General features: G+C 41.0%; 1 long non-coding RNA gene across 2 annotated transcripts in view; it reads left to right on the plus strand.

Annotated features, from left to right (window-relative positions):
- Positions 1 to 22,082, plus strand: part of LOC143653229 (uncharacterized) — a 36,176-nt gene extending 14,094 nt beyond the window's left edge. Inside the window, exons 3-4 of one of the 2 annotated variants that reach the window (XR_013161180.1) lie at positions 13,262 to 13,341; positions 14,347 to 14,441. This is a non-coding gene — a long non-coding RNA (uncharacterized LOC143653229). Of the gene's footprint in view, positions 1 to 13,261; positions 13,342 to 14,346; positions 14,442 to 21,768 lie in introns of those variants that run through there. The other variant, XR_013161179.1, reaches the window with a different exon arrangement.
- The last annotated feature ends 504 nt before the right edge of the window (positions 22,083 to 22,586 follow it).

Genomic DNA, 22,586 nt, shown 5'->3' on the forward strand with positions numbered 1-22,586 from the left:
GAAGCATCTCTTCAATTATAGAGCAGAAACCTTTCCACAGAACTCCTTCCAAATTACCATCTTAACATAGTGATTTTTTGTATGTGTGCCCTGAATACATCCTTAAATCAGGAAGTAGAGAAGGGACTGAGAAGAGACATGTATTTGGATAACAAAAATGTTCCTTTGTGAGAGTTTGAATTCCTTTGAGTTTCTGTGTGCTTCATAAACATTGCACAGTATTGTCAAAGACAGCCTTGATTAGCAGTTCGTGGAACTTTTTTAAAAGTACAAAATAAGGCCTTATCTTCTCATTTGTGCTGTTTTATTTTTCTTGTGTTATATATGAAGCTGCACAGGAGTCTGTCCTGGCCTCTAGTAGAGATGGGCTGGCAGGATTGGACCACTATTTCCCTTCTACAGTTTAAACTTGTGTTTTACTTTCTGGGAGCAAAACAAAGTAAATTACTTCCTGGGAGTAAAAATTGGGGGATTTCTGTAGCTCTTGCTGAAACTGCATTCCTAACCCTCCATCACAGTAGTGCATTTCGGACAAGGGCAAAAGTAAGGAAGTGGGAGCAGAGCAGGGACCGTAGCGAATGAATGGAGAGCCACAGGGTGCAGGTCCAGTTGTAACCAAGAGCCCCTGAGGAGTGGTGAGAAACAACCTAAGGAGTGAAGGGTAGGTCCCTTCACGGTGGCCCAGAAGAAGTAAGATGTTCAGGCTTTACTCTTCAGGCAATGAAGACCCATAAAATGCACTTAAGCCAGGGAGTTGTCTTGCATTGGGCTTCCTGAAAAGGAGTCACTGAGACAAGGATTTGAACCCAAAGAGTTTACATGGAAGGCAGTCCCAGGAAGCAGGGGGAGGGAGAGGGGGAAATGATGAAGAGAATAGTAGAAAGCCAACCAAGAAGAGTTGTTGAGTTAAACATATTCCAGATGGACACGTTAAAGTGGAGGTTCTTAGCCTGCTGCGGTTCAGAACTAAGGCTCTGGGGTCTCAATTCATTCTGCCTCTGTCAATAAAGGGTGAAATCTCAGAGAAGGAACTCCACAGCAGCAAGCAGGTAAATCCTGGTGTCCATGAAAGTTCAGAGAAAGGTATTCAATAGGAGTCATTTCAGCTGACATCAGGAACGTCATCAGGGGCTGTGACAGGTGTTAAGTCCAGGTGTGAGACCCACAGGGGTCTGGGAGACTCAGGTCCTGGTTGTCCAGAAAGCGTTACCGGGGAGGTGAGGAGATGACAATTCTAAGCTGGACTAAGGTGAATAAGTTAGAATCTCGTTCTTGGGGTACCCGTGGTAGCTGCAAGTTTCACAATAGCATTCTCCTGGAATTGATCTATAAGCTAATGAACCTGGATTAAAAAGGCAAGTTCCCAGTTCTGGAAAGGATGTGCATTGTCAAAGTTGGCAAGCAGACCTATGATCACATTCCTATTGGGGCAGCTGTATTTGAGACTCTTACATTACGTCTGGGGAAGGTCACAGTTGGTCCAGGAAGCTGGTTGCAATAATTGAGGAGCGGCAGCCGAGGACAGGAAGGAACTGCTGCGAGTCCACACGGCCTTGAGTTGGGGATGGCCCAGGCTCATGGCACAGGGATTAGGGCAGTAGGACAGGGGGAGGTGTCAGCTCCACCCTCCAACTGCAAGATGACTCTTCCATGTGAAGAAAATTTAATCACACTACCTAGCCTTGCCATTTTTTTCTTTGCCAGAATGTTTAGAGACAGAGAGACAGGAAAATAAGAGAGATGAAAGAGACATCTAAACTTTCCATGTGATTTTTTTCTCACCATATTCTTAAAAGGAAAGTGAAACTCCTTTCCTTATGACTTTTGTTTTTCTCCCAAGCCCTGAAATAACAGGGAACATATAAAATCGCATCAGTTTCAGGATCTGCTACAAATAAAGCAAGATACAAGGTGCTTCCCTTCTTGGATGCAGTGCCCGTGAGGGCTGTACAGGCAGGAGGCTGAGGCCCAGCCCTGGAATAAGGGCTGTGTGTGAGCGATGGCAGGTGCAGAGAGCAGAGAGAAAGAGGACAGAGCTCAAGGTAGAAAAACAGAATCCTCAGCTAAATCTCTGGGTTTTTTTTTTTTTTTTTTTTTCATATTACAACAAAGCGAAAATAATTCTGCCACAGAGTCTCATTACAGGTGAGAAAGGCCTGCTCATATATATCTGCTCTCTAGGCTTCAGGGACGCTACCAGAAATAAACTAAACCTGAATCGAAAGTGCTGGCAATACCAGAATAGCTTAGGTGTCACCAGCATGAGCTGTTGTAATAACGAATGAATTTCCTGCCATTAGAAGTGAAGGTGATGATCTGTTTGTTGACATGGAGAGATAATTATTCATATACTGTTGATTGAGAAAACAGTAGGCAAAAAAATAGAGTATTTATGCCATCGCTTTGGTTTTTAAATGCATAATGTATATAAAAAGTCTGGAGGAGAAAACAACAATATTAGCTATGTTTATCTCCTTCTGATAAGAGCATAGCAATTTATTTTTCACCTGTATTTTATATTTTTAACAGTAAGCGTAGATTCCTTGTGTAATTCAAAACAATAAATTATGGTCAATGAAGACATGTTTTTAAAAAGACATCACCCTCCTCCTCTCAAAGTGCTGCAAATATTGTCACGGATTTGGAGACAGAAAAAAAAAAAGCCAGTTTCCTGAGCAGGGAAAAGATAAAATGCTTGAAAATTGAATTTTAAAAATTCTTCTTTTCTCTAGCATGATGTGCTACCACATGGTGGGATAATTACAAGCCATGGGGAGAGATTGGTATGATTATATTTAATCGTGTTCAAAGACTATTGTCTGTTTCATCCTTCACCTCTGAGCAATATCAGCACAGAGACTGAATCCAGAGGTGTAACCTGTGCAGATTTTCTGTCTTCTTATAAGAAATTACTACAGGGATAATAGATTAGATTACTGTTCCACCTATTATATGATATATTATTTTCTGCAGTGTCTATAAAATACAAATAAAAAGAAATTTCTATAGTATTGGCATGATAAAATGAAAACTATTAATAAGAAGAGAATTCATCATAGTCAAACTTAAGCATATCATAAACAGCAACAACATGTGTTGGCCAAATTGCATTGCAAAGTCAGTCATTTTCTCTCTGCAGTTTTTTTTAGTTAGTAATTAATATTAAAAAATGCCAACTGCTCTTAAACACCACAGATACGCAAGAAAATAGAAGAATACATGACAGGAGGCAGATGGATCATTTCATTATTTTTCAATTACAAGTGACACATTGGGTACAAAAATCTGCAAGCCATCTATCTGTCCATTGTTTCTTAAAATGAATACATTATTTCATTAGGGCAACATTTCTATAACAACCATAAAAAATAAAAATACATCCCAGCCCAATATGTAAACCCCAAATGGAAGCCCAGAAGCAAAGAACGTTGACCCAATGGAGGGTGGCTGGGGGTGGACCTGTGTGGGCGGGGTGACAGGTACCAGGAGGTGGTCATGCAAAGGGTGGCCAGTTGCCTTTAGACAGGGGCTATTGATGGTTGGGAAGTTTTTGTTCTCAGATAACTGAAGCCAGACTTAGTAGTCTGTGTGTTTTGTTTCCCAGCAACAAATACATATTGCCAACTACCATCCAGGTTGCAGATGGATAATTAAGTTTATTATGCACTGCTTTATACTCTCTCTGCAACTTAAGGTGCCAGAGAGACTGAAGGGGAGAGAGATCAGAGCCAACCTCTAGTGTGGTAATTAAAGTTTCTTTTAATTGAAAATTTTATTGAGATCGTTGTAAATTCACATGCACTTGTAAGAAACAATAGAGATCACTTTGCCTACTTTCCCCATCAGTGACATTTTGTAAAACTATGATAAAATATCACAACCAGGTTAATGATTTTGATCTTACTCAATTACTTACTGACTGATTTTTTTCAGCCTTCCCCAGTTGTAGTTATATTCATATATGGGTGTCTGTGTGTGTATGAAATTAGAGTTTTAAAAGCTTCACTCATTGGATTATGATGATAAGAGTGTCTTTCTCATAGGTCCTACCTGTTACAGCTGGACAGGTTGGAGGAAGTGAGGAACAGATTGAGTCAATCCATCAAACAACACGTATTGGGGTTCCAGCTACTTCCCCAATGAGGTCATAGGAACAATCCTGTGTGTCAGAGTACCCCATGCAGGCAGGGATTTGCAGAGAGGATAGTGCTGCTTGCTTTCTGAAGAGCGTCTCTATATTCATTTCTGCTCGACACATTCCTTACTTCCATTGGCTATTGTGCCCCCTCCACTATCTGTCCAGTGATCTCCTCTATTCAAAAGTTCTGTCTTTGAAAAATCCAGAGTAAACTGGAAGTTATTCACTGTTAAGAGCTTGAACTCTGCCCTCAGACAGATCTAGGTTCAAATCTTAGGTTGTTGGCTGCCAGACTTTGGGCAATTTATCTGAACTCTCCAGGAATTAGCTTCTACATTTGAAACATGAGGCTAATAAGAATCCCTATATCATAGAATTGAGGTTGTAAATGAAATACTTCCTGAGAATCATTTACCAAAGAGCTTGGCACACAGTATCTGCTAAATGAATTATTATATTGCTGTCTGGCTCTATAACAGATTTCCCACCCCAACACCCCCAAATCCAGGATTTGCAGTTTGGGTCTTTTGATATTGCAGTTGCCATGTTTACTACTGATAAGGCCTGTGTTGACCACCTGGTAAAGGGTTCAGAAAGAAGAGGTTCTGTTTCTAAGCACAATAAAAAGGAAATAAAAAGGCACTGGCCATGATATCACATCAAGATTAAAACATCTGAGGCTCTCCTATTCTGCTTTCAATATGTTACAAAGAGGAAAGCAAGAAAGAGGGTTAGTGTAATTAAATGATAGGTTTTAGGGTGCTGGACTAAAATGTGTTTTGCTTATGAATAAGCCTCTAAAAGTCCCTGCAAAAAGGTGGCTCTGCGTTCAGGACAGGGCTGTACAAAAGGAACGTCCATTAACAATGCTTTGGCAAAATCAACAGCTCAACTTTTGTGTTGGCTCCTTTTCAGCGTGACTTATCTTTGTGAAAGCCACCCTTTATTGAATATGTACTCTGTGCTAAGTACAGTCTTGAGTGCTTTGAATGCATGTGGAATGAGGAACATTAGCCTCATGGTACAAACAAGGGAGGACAGCTAACCCATTTTACCTGAGTCCGCTTGGTGAACAAGTGATAGATTTGAACTTGACTTGAATTAGTTAAGATGCTTGGGTGACATAATCCCTGGATTTCAGTCACTTGAATATAGCTTTGCACTTGTTTGCATCTGCTCTAGGCAATCTCTACTCTGTATTGCTCTCTGTGGGCATGGCCTGTTTCCACACTGCCATATTGTCTCTGTATTTGAAGAAGAGCAGCCAGGTAGAGCAGTGAGTAGTCTTTTACCAGAGAGGGTGCTGGTGGATCTTTGAAAGGAGGGCAGTGGGGACACTGACTTAAGGGACTCGGAGGTTGTGATTCATCCAGGAATAAGAGCGGGTCTTTGCTGGTATGTGATGAGGCAATATCGCAAGTAGGGACTGGCTGTGGTGAGCCCTTCTTCAGTCAGGGGGACAGTAAGTGGCAGAGCCAGCTCAGAATTATCACAGATGCTGCAAGGCAGCTCTTAATCCCTCAACATGGGGGGACATGTTACTATCCCAGTAACAGGCACCAGGATTCCATTTAGGGAGGGAAATACAAACATGGAAAGTCAAGTGCTTAATGGAGAAGGTGAGACCCTGGAATCAGGTGGCACCAGGGGCTTCCTGGGGGAGGCCCAGTGCAGGGAGGAATTGGTGGCCCTACGGAGGGAGGAGACTAAGAGCAAAGACACAGGAGAGCTTAGAGGGAAGAAAGGATTGAGGGCTAGGTTCTGAGTGATGAGGTTGCCAAAAAGCCCTTGGGAGAGAAGAAATAGGCCATGGTGTTTGTCCTGAGACACGTGATGTACCACCCTTTCCATGAGGTCACTGGTATTTTGTGAGTGGGGCACATGGATGGGAGGTTGATGAGGAAGTGTGGGTCAGGGAGATGAGTGATAGGAACCTGAATAAGGAGCTGGAGCCCAAGAGACAGAGGAGGTCATGGTATTCGCAGAAATATTGAGCAGGGCTTTGGACTCTCGGGAGCCTTGGGATTTTCTGTAATTTGGGCTGGTAGAGGGGGCACTTGTCAACAGTCTAGATCTCAAGGGGCAAGGTATCCTGCTAACATCATTTCCTTTTTTTTTTTTCTCCTTACACACCCTAAGATGATTGGAGCCTAGATAGCCATGTGATTAAAAGTACGAGCTTTCTAGAAAGAGACGAGACATTCTGGAAAGGAGAGTTGCCCACCCAGGAAGATGAGTAGCACCAGTCTCCACCTCTGGGACTGGGCCATTCACAGATGAGGTTTTGTCTCTTCCCAAATGATGAGCAGAAGGAATGGCAGCTCATTCCAAGATCCTCAGAAGTACAAGCTCTGGGCTCTCAGCCCCTGGGAAGCTCACTTGCCTTGAGTTTAGACAGAGGTTAACTTTTTTAGTGAATTTGTTTCATGCCAAATTTATTGCATTCGGGCAAGAAGTGTGATCCTGTTTCCAAGCAGTACTTTAGTTGATGGTGTTTCTCCAGAACATTGCTTTCTCTTTAAAGTACATATTAGTTCACATTTTTTTTTGATCTTTGGGCAGGGCCAAGGCCTCCGCAGGGAAGAACAGTACTGTGAGTGGAAGAAAGATCCAAAGGGTTTTGAATATGTTTGTTAGGAATACAAATGGCAGGTTTTCTGAATGAAGGACTGGAATATCATGCCAATAAATTCACACAGAAAAGCACCTTCCTGTCTGTAAGCAGAGGGTGGCATACTAGAGGAATTTGGAAGTGATTTTAGTATGAATCCGTCAGTGGTCAGAGAAAGAGAGTAAGTGGAAGTCCATGATTTTGTTAAAATCACCTAATGAACATCCCTCTGGGCTCCTGGTGATAGGACCTGGTTCTGGCCCCTATTTTATTTTTGTTACATTTGGTGGTAGGGAAACCCATGTCTACACTGACAGTTCTTTCAAGGCAGCTGTAGCTTGCCACATGCATGCAAATGCCTGGCTGACCAAATCCATCATCATTCACATAGGCAGGAGCACTCCAGGGGGAGACTGGGAGGGCAGAATCCCTGCTTTGCATCCTGTTGAGTCAACATAATCCAGAGTCAGAAGTTGGCTATTAAGTGCAAGAGCAGCTGGGGAGGGGGAATTATCCATACTGATGTGCAAGGTTGGCACCAAGTGGGCATTCTCAGCCCCCTTTCAGGACTCCTTTGCTCCAGCCCCCACTCCTTGGCATCTCCACATCCTCTCCCAAATGGCTCTGGTTCTCAGTTGCATTTCAGCTTCTGTGAAGAGGCTGATTGTCTTAGTTTGCTGGGAATGCTATAACAAAGTGCTAAAAACTGAATGGCTTAAAAAGAAAAAAACAGAAATGCACTGTCTCACAGTTCGGAAGTCTAGAAGTCCAAAATCAAGGTGTGAGCAGGGCCATGCTTCCTCTGAAAGCTGAAGAGTAGAAATTGTCCTGTTTCTACTCTCCTTGCTTCCAGTGGTGGCCAGCTATCCTTGGCATTCCTTGGCTTGTGGCAGCATAACTCAATCTCTGCTTCCATCATCACTTGGTCATCTTCTCTCTGTATGTCTGTGTCATATCTCCTCTCCCGTTCTTATAAGAAAAACAGTCATATGGGATTTGGGATTAAGTCCCCACCCTACTCCAACATGACCTCATTTTAATTTAACTAATTCCATTTGCAATGAATCTGTTTCCAAATTAGTCACATTCACAAGTACTAGGGATCACCCATCTTTTTTTTGGGGGGGGGGGGCAATCAATTCAAACCATATCACTGATCAACCATAATTTTCTGAAGGGCATCCTGTTTCTATTTTTTTATACCTTCTACCCTGATCACCGTGAATGAAATGCAAGACCCCTTCTGAGACTGTAAACCAGGTATACTGTAGATTCAGATTGCACTGCAGTGCCCTATGAGCTCCACAATAAACACAGGTAGCTTTCCTTTCTGAGAAATTTGAGTCCAAACTGTTCTTTCTACAAGCAGCTTGCAGATTCCCCTGATCACCTCACCTCACAGGGATCATTCTGTTTCTTAGAGAATAGCATGACACCTTTCTTCCAGGCATATCTTAAATCACTTTGTATTATCATCATCATTTTTTTTATTAATTAAAGAAAAAAAAGAAATTAACCCAACATTTAGAAATCATCATTTTATTGGTGGTATTGTATTTTTCTGGATGTGTATTTGCTCTATCCCCCAACAAATGTATAACCTCCATAATGACATAGGGCCCTTTGTCTTAAAAAGAACTAACATCTGCATAATGTTGTACAATTCTATCACCACATCTCACTGGCCTCCGTCCTCTTAAAATTTCATCAGCAAATGTGTTATATTCCACGAATCCCAATGAAAAGTTCAAAGAAGTCTATTGGAAAAGCAAAATATGAAGCATTAAATCATAATATGTCCATAGAGAAGCTCAGACATATGCTTATAAATCTTCCTGCGCTTTCAGCATGAAAGAACATTCCATCAGTTTCACTTCGAGTTCACTTCAATATTGTTCTTAAAGAAAGAAAGGCCTGTGGGGTTTGTGGAAGTTGACATTCGTGATATCCAATTTTTCAGGCTGCATGTAAAAATGTCACTGAATTGATTCAAACCTACTTTTTACAGCGTTGAGACTGGAAAATCAGCAAAAGGCTGATTCATTAAAGAGTCCAGCAGACCTCCCTTTAGAGAAGACCAAATAAAAATCCTAGTATCCATACCTTGAGAACTTTCCTCCAGGAGCTCTTTGCAAAGAAGTCATTATATTTTAGAAACCGAAATCTTTCTGGATTTCCTGGGAATGAAAGATTTTGCCTTCAATTTATCTATTACAATGATACTTAAAAAGTAATTTTTAAAAAGAGTCCATTGGTTCTGCTTTGGGAGCATTTTTATTTGGGGCAGGGGGTAGATGCCATGTACCTGTCCCTGAGCCATCTGAATCTGTTGTGGTCTGAGACATTAAAGATGTCCCTCATTGAAAAGTAAGTGTTCCAATTTGCTAGCTGCCAGAATGCAATATACCAGAAATGGAATGGCTTTTTAAAGGGGGAATTTAATGAGTTGCTAGTTTACAGTACTAAGGCTAAGAAAATGTCCCAATTAAAACAAGTCTATAGAAATGTCCAATCAAAGGCATCCAGGGAAAGATACCTTGGTTCAAGAGGGCCGATGAAGTTCAGGGTTTCTCTCTCAAGTGAGAAGACACATGGCAAACACAGTCACGGTTTCTCTCTCGGCTGGAAGAGCGCATGGCGAACACAGCGGCATCTGCTAGCTTTCTCTCCTGGCTTCCTGTTTCATGAAGCTCCCCGGGAGGCGTTTTTCTTCTTCATTTCCAAAGGTCGCTGGCTGGTGGGCTCTCTGCTTCTCGTGGCTATGTCCTTCTGCTCTCTCAGAATTTCTCCGAATCTCCTGGCTTTCTCTCTTGTTCTCTTTTATAGGATTCGGGTAAACTAATTAAGACCCACCTGAATGGGTGGAGACACGTTTCCGCCTAATCCATTTTAACAACCACTCTTGATGAAATCACATCTCAGGGGAGATGATCTAATTACAGTTTCAAACATGCAAAACTGAATAGGGATCAGAAGAAACAGCTGCCTTTACAAAACGGGATTAGGATTAAAACATGGCTTTTCTAGGGTACATACATCCTTTCAAGCCAGCACAATAAGCGAGGACCAAGATTTGCCATAATTAACCATGCAAAGGACTGATTTTAGCTCAGATCTGACTGGCAATCTGACACCGCACATAAAGAAAATCCTGAGTTGTTATTTCCAAACAAGGGGAAGATGGGTTCAATAAATTCATTCACACCACTTTACAAATTTTGAATTATGTCATCCTGAGTACACCTTATAAGATACACAGGATGATATTCTGCATTTTTTAAGTTACAGAAACTAAAGCACAGAAAGGTTAATGACTTGCCTAAGGTCATACGGTTAATAAGTGGCAGACAGGCCTGCACCATAAGCCTTTTATGGTTCCCTTGATGACCCCAAAAGACCACCCACATGTCCTCGCAATGGAGTTCTGGCACCAGCAGTATCAGTGAGCACCCACCAAATCCCATGCCCTGGAGCTTGTGTTTCACACTTACCCTTCAAGGCAGGCCCTGTTTTTATTCACATTTGACAGATGAAGGGACCAAGGCTCAGGGAGTTTAAGTTCCTTGTTCAAGAGGCAGGGCTGACCCTGGCACCCGAATCCTTCTGGCCTCAACACCCAAGGTCCTAACTCCATCCCACACTCTATTTGACGTAAGTGTTGGGAAGAGAACTGGCCTGGGAGTCAAGAGCTGTTGGGCGACTCTAGCCCAGCTCTCCCAACCAATTTTATAATAAATGCTGCCAGGCCCAAGGTCCGTGGTACTGAGGCCCCACATTTGAGCCCAGCAGTGCCTTTCCCATGGGCAGCTGTCCAGGTGGGCTGGGGGCAGGCAGGTCCACCAGGTAGCACTGCTTTCTAGTCCTGGCTCTCCCCAGCAGTAAGTGGGGGACCTAAAGAGCATCTTAAAAGCAGAATTAGCCACTTACTCAAATTATGGTGTTGCGTTCCAGTTTGTTTACCTCCCTGCTTAATTATCACAACTTGCATGTTGTATTAATGACTCTCAGAGATTGCCTGGAAGATGGTTGTTGTTTCCCTTCTTGGCATAAGTCTAGAAGGGAATGTAGCTTTTCTTAGATCTTCAAGAAAGTCTTAAGATTTAAAAAGTTATAAGAAACAGCACTGTGACACAAGTAGCCATGGGAGAAATTGGTGTCTTTAAAATAGCACATCCATTAGCATCTGCTAATATGAACAAATGTTTAATTTGTGGGAAAATAATTGTTAAAATTTCCTGTTTTGTGTCACCTTTCCTCCCCCTGTTATCCACCTGCTATCTTCCTATGACTCCTCTAACAGCCATGGGGAAACTTTTGGGACACAGAATCATTAGATTGATTATATATATATACAGACACATGCGTAATTTTTTATTAGAGAGGCTATGGGTTTACAGAAAAATATAAAGTTCCCATATACTTCCCCTATTATTAACACTTTGCAATAGCGTGGCACCCCTGTAACGCTTGACGAAAGAATACTTTTATAATTATACTATTAACTACAGTCCACAGTTAATATTGGGAATCACTGTTTGTGCCCATAATGCCCTGTTTTTAATTTTTATTCTAGTAACATATATACAGTCCAAAATTCTCCCTTTTAACCACACTCGAGTACATAATTCAGAGCTGTTAATCACATTCACAAAGCTGTGCCACCATCACCACCATCCATGACCAAAACTTTCCACCATCGCAAACAGAATCTCTGGACCAATTAAACATGAACTCCCTATTCCCTAACCCCAGCCCAGTCCCTGCTAACCTATATTCCAGTTTCCGATTCTACAAATTTGCTTATTTTGGTTGTTTCGTATAGATGAGCTCATACAATAGTTGTCCCTTCATGCCGGGCTTATTCCACTCAACATGACGTCTTCAAGACTCATCCTCATTGCCGTGTGTCTCAGAAATACATTCCTTTTCATGGCTGAGTAATATTCCATTGTGTGTACATACCACAATGCATTTATCCATTCATGTACTTTTTGAAGCAACAGACAATTTTCTTTAGAAGAATGATATTAAAGGATTTATTTCCTACAACATGGCCTAATGAAATACAGAGCAATGGCCTATAGGTAGTGAGCTGACCTGCACGGACGCCTATGCCTCCCACCAGCTGGGCTGCTGTCCTTTCCAGAAGCCTACACGTGTCAGGGGTGCAAGGAGGCACGTCGGACCCAAGTTTGGAAAAAAAAAAAAAACTAAACCAAACCAATTATCACAAAATGTCTTCCTCTTCATTTATGGAAACAGATTGATTTGCTTCAAATCTTATTCTGAGTCAATAACCGGACAATACTTCTTGCTAAAAGTTTAAAGAGCGGCCAATGGTTTAAAGGCAAGGAATGAATGTCTGTAACATTGCATAATTTTAAAATTAAGACAGTTTTATGGGTTTGCTAGTCTGGCTGTTATAAAAAATTAACATTTTTTAATACTCTTATTCTCTCATTAATGAATTGTGAAAATGAAATCTAAATGCAGGAAATTGTAAGAAAGTTATTCAAATGGTTGTAATGTCCTTTCCTCGGGAATACCTACAAATGATAAAAGGTCAGTGTGGGATATTGGATTTGAGTGCATGCTAGAAAGGAGGAGCCTTGGCTGGGGACATATTTTCCATATCCATCGGTAACTTGAAAACAAATTTGAATTATTTCTGAAATGGGAGATGCTGAAGGGTTCCTTACCTAGACATTGGACCAAGGGATTCAACTCAACAAATACTTAGCATGTGATCAGAAGAGCTCTTTCCCTCCTTTCCCTCCTCCCCCACCCCGAATGCCACAAAGCGGAAGTTGGAGAAGATAGTAAATTGACTGAAACACCTACCATTTGCTGAAGACCCACTATGTAGGCAGTGCTGAAAATGTATTATTCTTAATTCTCACAACAGCTCCAAGCAGCTTTCTGTAAACCCCCGGTTCTGTGAAGAGTGAGATTCAGGAAGGTTCAATAATTTGCTGAATAACACCCTCTGAAAGTGATGGATTCAAACACTGGGCTACCTTATTCCACACCTGTGCTCCAAAATTTTGCGTGCTACTACACACACACACACACACACACACACACACACACACATTCACACATAGTCATACCACAGGCAGAGGCTCACCTGTGCACACACACCCCCACCTCCATACACACACACACACACACACACACACACACACAGTCCTCAACCCAAGTACTCTGGGGCAATGGAGAAGGTAGATGAACTCCATATAGAGACAAGTCCTGAATTGTATAAATTGACTTTCACAAAGTATAATTTTGAGATGAGAAAATAATATTATCGAGCTATAGAATACTCATTTACTTATTAACATTAAAGATGAATGTTACATTCTTACTTAGTATCCTTGGGTCACATTTTCCATGAGATTGCAGAATTCATGTGCTAAAGTAGGAATTATACCATAAACAACCTGTAAGATTTTAATCCTTTATAAAGATTAGTTCAAACATTTCAAAAAGCATCATCTTATTTTATCCCAAAGGGCAAATTAAAGGTACATAGCATCAAGCTGGTTGGAGAATGGATGGATTCTCATTTGGTTTAAGAAAGAAGGTTGTAAAAGTAAGCATGACTTTAGATCTTAACAACCTTTAGAATAGTGCCTAGCACATAGTGAATGCTTAATAAATTGTTGATGAAAATTGATGGAATGACAAATACCGTACATCAATCTATTGCCGTGTAGTATGTGGAAACTTTTAGGGACCAGTAGCTCATTGGGCATAAGCAAAATGTCATTATCTTGTAATTTTATCTGAAAATAAATATGACCTACAAAGGAGTTTCTATAAACCACAAGAGAAAAAAAAAGCCACAATTCTTCCCAAAAGGGTGCTCCATTAGAGAATACTTTTTGTATGTACAGTCTTTCAGAGGAAGCCATATTGTCTAGTCATTAGAAGCATTTTTATGACAAGAAGTAATTTTTCTCTCTAGTCACTTTTCATAATACTTATTTTTAATTTACTGTGAAAAAGAACATTCTCTCTAACTCTTACATTCCAGAAATGAAAGGATTATCTAAGTGTCTAAAGATTTCCAGGTGGGCAATACTCTTAAGCTGAATGTAACTAGACACTACGGTTTTATTAACACTGATATTTTTTAATAAAAAAAGGAAGAATGATGTTTCAGAAACAGTTTTCTTTTAGTGGTGATTGCTCAGAGATTTGCATAAAATAAAATTTCTTGGTTTGGACCAGGAAATACATAATATAAAATAAAGCTAAGATTGACTTTAACGTAAGACAGCACTGCTGCTAAGCGAGGAAATAAGAGACAAAAATACTCACTTCATTTCTGATAAATTACTAATCTAGTTTCTTTTTACAAAATTAATAACTTCTGTGACAGCAAAGGGAAATAAAAGTCTGACTTCTCTAGCCAGCAACCTAGTCAAAGAAGGAGATTACCTCATCTCAGAATACCTTTTATTGGCATTAGGGTATTTATAATACGAATATAAGATTGATTTTTCATTTTACAACTGAAGATTTTTTTAATACGTGGAAAAGATATTAAATAACTAACATTTCTCCTTTCCTCTGATAATTTTCAAATCATCAGAGTTCCTCTCCCTGGATGAAACCCAATTAAAGAAGGTATACTCTATTCCATTTGCCACATATTTCACAGCAGCTGTTTGTTAAGAACCTACCACATTTAAGGTGAGATATGGGCTAGAAACTAGAGCAACAATAAATGAAAACCTTGTCCTCAAGGGATCTTTAACCTACCTGGGGAAAGGGAACACATGCTTCAAAGGGAAAATAACAGTTCTGGGCAGGGTGGACTGGGAGCTGAAGGTGAGGTCTGCAAGACAAAACCCCAGCTTCAGATCCAGGAACCCAACCTCCTCCACCATCTCAGAGCTGGGTCCCTACTGGACCCCTGTTAGAAGACTTTTGCCCAAATTCTTGTTGTATCAGGGTAGGGACTACCCCCCATACTCTTATCATCTATTTGTATTATCCCCATGGGAACCTAGTCTGGGCATCTTGGTTCTTTCTAAGTCATTACTTGTCTGGGTATTTACTCCTAGGAGCCTGGAAGTCTCTGCACTACACATAAGGGCAAATTTAGCTCATGAGCCAAGTAAGGATAAGTGTATTCTCTGATTTCTAAATGTGACAGAGAACGATGACAGTATTAAAAAAAAAAAAAGATAGTTACCCTAGTAAAAGATTTCTCCGTCTCAACCCTATTGACATTATTGGTTAGGCTATTCTTTGTTGGGGGGGACAACTGAGCAGCTCCCCTGTCTCTGTCGACTAGATGCCAGAAGCACCCTCCTCTACTTGTGACAAACAAGACAAACTCCTGACATTGAAGACTGTCCCCCAGGGGTGGGTGGTAAAGTCACTCCCAGCTGTGAACTGCTCCCCTAGGGTGATGAGCTATGCCTTAGAAAATGAGAATTATATATGCGTATGCAGATGCAGTCGGACGATTCCAGCCCGTCTCAAGAATGAAGTGAGGAACAGTAGTAAGAGATTTCAGCCTCACAAAACAATCAGGACTCAAAATGCCAGTAATAGCATCTGTTTACTAGATTGAATGATTTCAATAGCGTTTCCAAGCTTTTCTAGAAGCTTCTGTAAGGAAGTGCGTCTGCGCCCTCGAGCCAAGCACCCCCAGGCCGACAGGGTGGGTCGTGAGTGAGACTCTCTCCAGGGACCAGGGTGACACGTTGGACCCTGGGGACCGTTCTTACGCCCCGAGAGCGCACCGCAGCTCTTACTCTTGAGGAAGCTGCCTCATGCGGCCACGGAGAATTCCCCCGATCTCTTACCGACCTTGAACATTGGGGTTTGATTTTATTACAGGAGGTGACACGATTCTTACACTTTTGAGTTTGCTCATCTTTAAAATAAGGAAATTGAATTGGATGAAGAGAATCCCTTGCATCTCTAACTCTCTAGAATTAAATTTAAAATGAAATACAATTAGCTCTTCATCACTTACAGGTTAAAACAGCCCACACTAGCTTATTATAAATAACAAAATACTTTCTGTTCTTGAACTGCTGAAAACTTGTTATAAATGTTTAAATCTTTATCGATTCTATATGTGAATGGCGCCCCCTAGAGTTTTCCAGGCCACGATTTATACAACTGTTTCCTTGCAGGGTTGGTACAAACCTCATTTATTAGTTAATATGTAGGCAAGGATTAGCAGTTCACAGGCTGGGCACCAGTGAGAGAAGGGAAGGACAAAACGTCAAGAGAATGAACTAGAGTGCTGGTGGGAGATGTGTAAAGGGGTAGTGAAGAGACATAAGCATACCAGTTATTTGAACAGAAAATTAAAGAATTTTTAATCAGGTATGAAGTCACAGGTAACTAAAAAGGCAAAATGACCACAGCAAATATCACAGAAGTATCCATTGTAGGAGCAGTTACTACTTTTAGGGATAAGGAAATAAAGGCAAGGCACTGGAATGTCTAAACCTTTGAAGTAGAAGCCGGGCTGGCTTACTAGTGCTACTGGGGATCCATGAAACTGATTCTGCTACTACAGAAAAACACTGATATTGCTTGGGTGATGCTTACCAAAGAGGGGAAAAAATTGAAAGCAGAAAGGAAAGCAAAATCCCTTGTCCCTCTAGTCTAACCACTGGCAAAGCAGAAATGATTTTTGCAGAGTCCCGACCCCAGCATCACAACACAGAGTACACAGGGTTGTGTTTGGTACTGAGGGCAAGTAGCTTTGTAACTGGGACACCAAATTTGTCCTCAAGCAGAGATAACAGACAGGTTTCATCTGTGTGCCAAATCTAATAATGATATTGTGTTGAGAAGGATTCTGAGGTTATCCCAATGGGGCAAAAGAGACCTCTGTGATCATTTAGATTATCTTCCATGGGAGGGAGGAGGATATGGTGGCATATATTTGCCATTGCTAGCCTAGAGCCACCTCATTATCCCATGTACTCTGTGGATATCAGGCCCTGGGGACAGAGACCCGAGTTCCTTCTCAGCAGGGGCAGAGGCCTAGCCTGACCCCGTAAGATCTTCAGCCAAGGAGCAGGAATGTCTGGTAAATAGGGGACAAAGGAAGCAAAGTAACTAGGGGCCCTAATTCATAGCCTCATTTTATTTCACAACACACGATAGGTCTAACTTTCATGTAGCATCATAAAGCAACTTGAGCTTTAATGCTACACAAGAGATTACAAGTTTCCTGGCTCTACTTGAGCAACCCTAGGGACAGTAAGCGCGTTGCCATCATCTTCAGACAGTTCTGATCACAACCCTTTAAATGTTTGAACCCAGCCATCATGTTCCTCCAGAACTTTCTTCCCCGGGTGGAGTCGCTTAATGCCTTCAACTCTTCATTGAATGTATAGAAATGTTTCTGTCCCTGCCCTCTGACTGCACTTCCGTACATCTCATCAGGAGTGACCCTGAAATCAATACTCCAGAATGTGGTCTGAATAGCACCAAGGAATAAGGTCTAATTCTTTTTAAGATCCCATCAACATTTTTGATGACCACATCACACAGAAAACTCCTACAGGGCCTTATTATCTTTCACCTGAAATGATCCACAGTTATTTCTTCTCCAGGCTAAGCAACTTCGGTGGCTTCAAACTTTCCCAAGGAAAAATATGTTGCAGCTAATACAAACTGCTCAGAAGTTTCCTTGGAGGTGAAAGCAAACAGCTTTGTGGATTCTTAAAAAAAAAAATTAGAAAATTAAACTCGTACTTGCTCACAGTGATTGTCATAAATCTATGCGCCAATGAAAAGAAACTTAAATCAATTTCAATGTTCTCACTGAGCTGCAAACTTTGTTATTGTTCCTTCAGCACAATATAGATGCCATAAACCATGCCTAAGTGTGCAGAAGACATTTACTTCCACTGGGATTTTTGAGTCAGATGAGCTTTCATGAGTGGTACTGTTCTACCTTTTAACCACATTTTTTAAAACTTTTTTTATTACTTAAAAAAAATTAACAAACAAAACATTAAGATATCGTTCCATTCTGCATATACAATCTGTAATTCTTAATATCATCACATAGTTTCATATTCATCATTTCTTAGAACATTTGCATCGATTTAGAAAAAGAAATAAAACGATAACAGAGGGGGAAAAAAAAAGATTATACATACCATACCCCTTACCCCTCGCTTTCATTTACCACTAGCATTTCAATCTAAATTTATTTTAACATTTGTCCCCCCTATTATTTATTTTTATTCCATATGTTCTACTCTTCTGTTGATACATTAGCTAAAAGGAGCATCAGACATAAGGTTTTCACATTCACAGAGTCTCATTGTGAAAGCTATATTATTGTTCAATCATTATCAAGAAACATGGCTCCTGGAACACAGCTCTACATTTTCAGGCAGTTCCCTCCAGCCTCTCCGCTACATCTTGAACAACAAGGTGATATCTACTTAATGCATAAGAATAACCTCCAGGATAACCTCTCAACTCTGTTTGAAATCTCTCAGCCATTGACACTTAGTCTCATTTCACTCTTCCCCCTTTGGTCAAGAAGGTTCTCTCAATCCCTTGATGATAATTCTCAGCTCATTCTAGGGTTTTTCTCAGTCCCTTGATGCCGAGTCTCAGCTCATTCCAGGATCTCTGTCCCACGTTGCCAGGAAGGTCCACACCCCTGGGAGTCATGTCCCACGCAGAGAGGGGGAGGGTGGTAAGACTGCTCATCATGTTGGCTGGAGAGAGGGGCCACATCTGAGCAACAAAAGAGGCTCTCTTGGGGGTGACTCTTAGGCCTAAATTTTATGACCTATCCTTTGTGGGGTTAGGTTTCATATGAACAAACCCCAAGACCGGGGGCTCAGCCTATAGCTTTGGTTGTCCACACTGCTTGTGAGAATATCAAGAATTCAACCTGGGGAAACTTTTAACCACATTTTAATTTAACTATATTTTTAACCATACCTTTAAAAATTCTCTTCACTGAGAAACCAAATCTTAAAGTAATGGCATATTTTAATATGCATTCCAAAATCTCTTAGGGTCTTTAAATATTCCACTTGCATTATTTCTTGTACATTCATTTAGTTGCACTGTAATTTTATGGAGTTTGAGTGTAGTGGGGCAGATGATGTGATTGCCAATTACCCAGGCACTGTTTCCAGGCATAGTATCAAAATCATCTATGAAGCAATGGGGAGTTTAACAAGAAGAGAAGTTCTCAAGAAACCTCCTGCAAAAATTCAGAGATACAAACTTCTGACAGGGGAAAAGAGATACATATAGTTAAAAACCAGAAAGCTGGGAGTGTGATAGGAGAAGAGTGAGAGAAATTCTGATTTATATACAGCACATTGTAGGAGGGATGACCTGCTGAAATTAAATAGCAGCCTACTAATTCTTATAGTCAAGACAAATCCTCCCTTCCAATGACTCCATGTTGAAGGACCATTCCCACGGTTGCACGAGACACCTTTATGAGTCTTATATTTAAAGATCTCTCCTGTTAGCTCTGTTTCTCTAGAGAATCCTGACTAATACACTCCCCCAAGTTGGGGTAAGGCACTCAAAAGAACCCCACTTATCCCATCAAGGCACTTACCACACTCTATGGTCATTGCTTATTTACTTATCTGTCTCTCCATTGAGACATCAGGGTCTTTAATATCAAATACTATGCCTCTCTCTTGGCCCCATCTCTCCTGCCTACCTTGGCACTCCATAGGTGTAGGTGCTCAGTAGATAGCCTGTTATGAATGCATAGTGCAATGATCAAAACAATGAAAACAGTCTCAGATCATGCAAAGCCATTTCAGATGGCTGAGTCTAGGACCCCAAATGCTTCATTTAGTTGAATATATGCAGGCATAAGAGAATAAACAGACCGAAAGTAAAACAGTAAAGAACACTGAGTTAAGTTCATCATCACAGGACAGAGAACAGAAGTTTATGAGCAGAAACTTATAGAGGAGGAAGTGTGTGACTCCCACTGCAGTGGAAAGTCATGTCTGGCATCTTCTCCTACTTGCAAGGGACTATCAGGAGTTCTGGGGTGGATGGCATGCCCTGGGCAGCGTAGGTGTGTGTCTCTGGGCCTCACTTGACAAAAAGATGATGGCTGATAGACCAGAAAATAGCCATAGAATGAAATAACTATCATTTATTTATTTATTTGGTTTTTCAAGGAAATGTTCAAGTAAAATTGCTTATTTTTTTATTCAAGTCGTGCCTATTGAAGTGTTTGTTCTGTTACCGACACCAACCTCACTTAGGATACAAGGTCTACATATATCGACACCAACGTTTTCATGGAAGTGAAGGCAGATTATCATTTGCTTGCAGTGCCTGAACCAATACCAGAAGTGTCGTTAGTTCCACTGGTGAGGTTACTCTATACCCTCAAGACCTTTAGCCTTGTTTCTGAGCCTCACTCCTGCTGTTTTAGGACAGGGTCTTCCTCCTAAGGTGTGGCCTCCCCTGTTTCTCAGTCAGCAGCCCAGGTGTTGATGTGTGGCCTTCACTCTGGCCTAGCTATCTCTAGCACATCTCAACTTCTGACATCTGCGCTCTGCTCTGGGCCCTGGAGCAGTTACCTTAAGATTCTCATAGTCTCACCCTGCTTATGTGCTATGAAGAACGAGGGGGAAAACCACAGACTGTGCACAGGCAGCTCTCTGGTGCTGTGACCTTCTCATTGAGTCCGGCCCTTCACAGCCCGGCCCTCTGCCTCCCCTTCCCGCCAGCTCCAGCTCCCGCTGCATCAGCAGGTTGCCTAGGATCCTATGCCCATACACAGTTACTCATGAGTTTTTGTTTTTTAATGTATTTTTGAAGTCTTTATAAAATCTGGTTTCCAGATCTTAAGGAGTATCTATGAAATGTACATTTCCCAAGAAGTAGAAGAGGGCTGGGACTGCATGGTAGGTGCTATATCTGGGAGTCCTGTGATCACCAGAATTTATTGCATACCAACTCTGTGCCAGGCAGTGTGCAGAATGTAACACACCCTCTCATTTATGACTCAGATAAGTCAGTGTGAGAGTCCTAGTACTACCCTGTTTTACAGATGAGAACACTGAAGCTTAGAAGGAACTTGCCTTAAGCTCTGGGGTGATAGGACCAATCTCAAATTAAGATCTGTCTGATTTTGAACCTTTTGGGGGACTTTTATGAGATCCAGAAATCCTGCAGGGACGCCAAGGTGACTTCTATGAGTGCAATTAATTCAAGGGGCAGGGGCAGGGTGGAGGCGGGCAGAAGAGGAAAGCGAAAATGTGAGAGAAATAAAATTTCCCAGTGGAACGATATTGACGCAACATGCTCTGTGCTGCCCACCCATGTTTGGTAAAACTCTGATCTCAGAGCCACATGGGTTTCTCAAAAGGAGCTGGTTGAGGTAGAATAGTCGTGAATATGTAAAGCAAAGCCAGTAATACACAATCACAGGGCTGACCTGTTTCCGAGGAGGGGCAGTGCCTTGGTGTTGTAAATTTCAATTTCCGATTTCTCCACTGCGGCAGCAAGGCAGCCATGCCCAGCGTGATGACCAGGCACCTCTATTCACCTCTTTAGTTTATTTTTCCCCCCAGGAAGGATAGGACAATGGAAATGAGAAAGTCAATTTTCTTTTCAACCCAAGCAGATTGAATTTTGCTAAACTAAAATGGAATCTGGATAAGTAAAGGTCAGTCCAGCCTCGGATCTTTTTCTTCATTAATGGCAAATCAACATCCAGCATTGCTGCTTCTAGCTATTTTATCAAACAGAGATGCTTGGAGATGCCATCAGCAGAGGCCAGTGAGGCATGAATTACATTACCAGAATCATAAACAGCCAAGGCAAGAGCCAATTATTGCTTAGGTCAATGCATAGATAGTTTTCATATAAAGGCTTGGTAAATATTGAATATTGAATATCGTACCTTATTGAATATCGTACTACTAAGACTAGAGAAAATGATTTCTTTTCTAGAGGAATCACTGGACCACTATATCATATAGTTCTTCTTACTAAGTTATTTTATATCTTTCAGATGTAAGGGTATTAACAACAAAGGAAGTCAGATGGCCTCTGAGACATGCTATGCTCTTCTCTCTTTCCCCGAGTCTTAAAGCTAAGCTGATATCCTCTTTACGGCACAAAATATGTGTTGTCTCCAGAGTGAGTGCATTAAAATCCTGTCAATAAATATAAAACAAAGAGGAAGAGAAGAAGGAGTCAAGAAAACCAGGTAGGGGATTGCAAGAAGAGAGCAATAGAAATAAAAAGAAATTAGTGAAAATGTTGCTTTTTCCAGAGGGACCATGCCAAGAACAGAAATAACCAAACAACAATAAAAAAATGTTTTAAAACACTGAGGTAGTAGAGGCTTATTGAGTGGCATTCAACAAACATTTGTTCAACTGAATAGAATTTGCAAGCTATTGAATAAGAAAGAAGCTGAAGTTGATTTTAAGTTTAAAGTATACATGACTATAATACTGAGATTACTGAGATCACTTAGTACGATTAAATGACAAAGGGTTGGAGACTCAAGAGAAAATTCAGCTTTAGGGTCAGATGGACACCAAAATTTAGTTTTAACTACTTGGCTTCATCAATAGTTGCTATTTTTACTGCAAATCAAAGGAGGAAAAAAAGACATGAGAAGGCAGGGAACTACAAATTGAGAAATGTCATAACGTCAAGAGAAGATCTCCTTATTTAAGGAACTTGAAAAAAAATTAATATACTAAGTTCTTTTAAAGTGTGAATGGAAAATCCTAGGGTGTGATCTGGAGGGTTGTGAGAGAGAAATAAAACCCAAAACAATAATCATTACTATCAATTTCTCCCAGCTCATGAAACTAT

This window comes from Tamandua tetradactyla, chromosome 13 (assembly GCF_023851605.1).
Source record: "Tamandua tetradactyla isolate mTamTet1 chromosome 13, mTamTet1.pri, whole genome shotgun sequence".
NCBI lineage: Eukaryota > Metazoa > Chordata > Mammalia > Pilosa > Myrmecophagidae > Tamandua > Tamandua tetradactyla.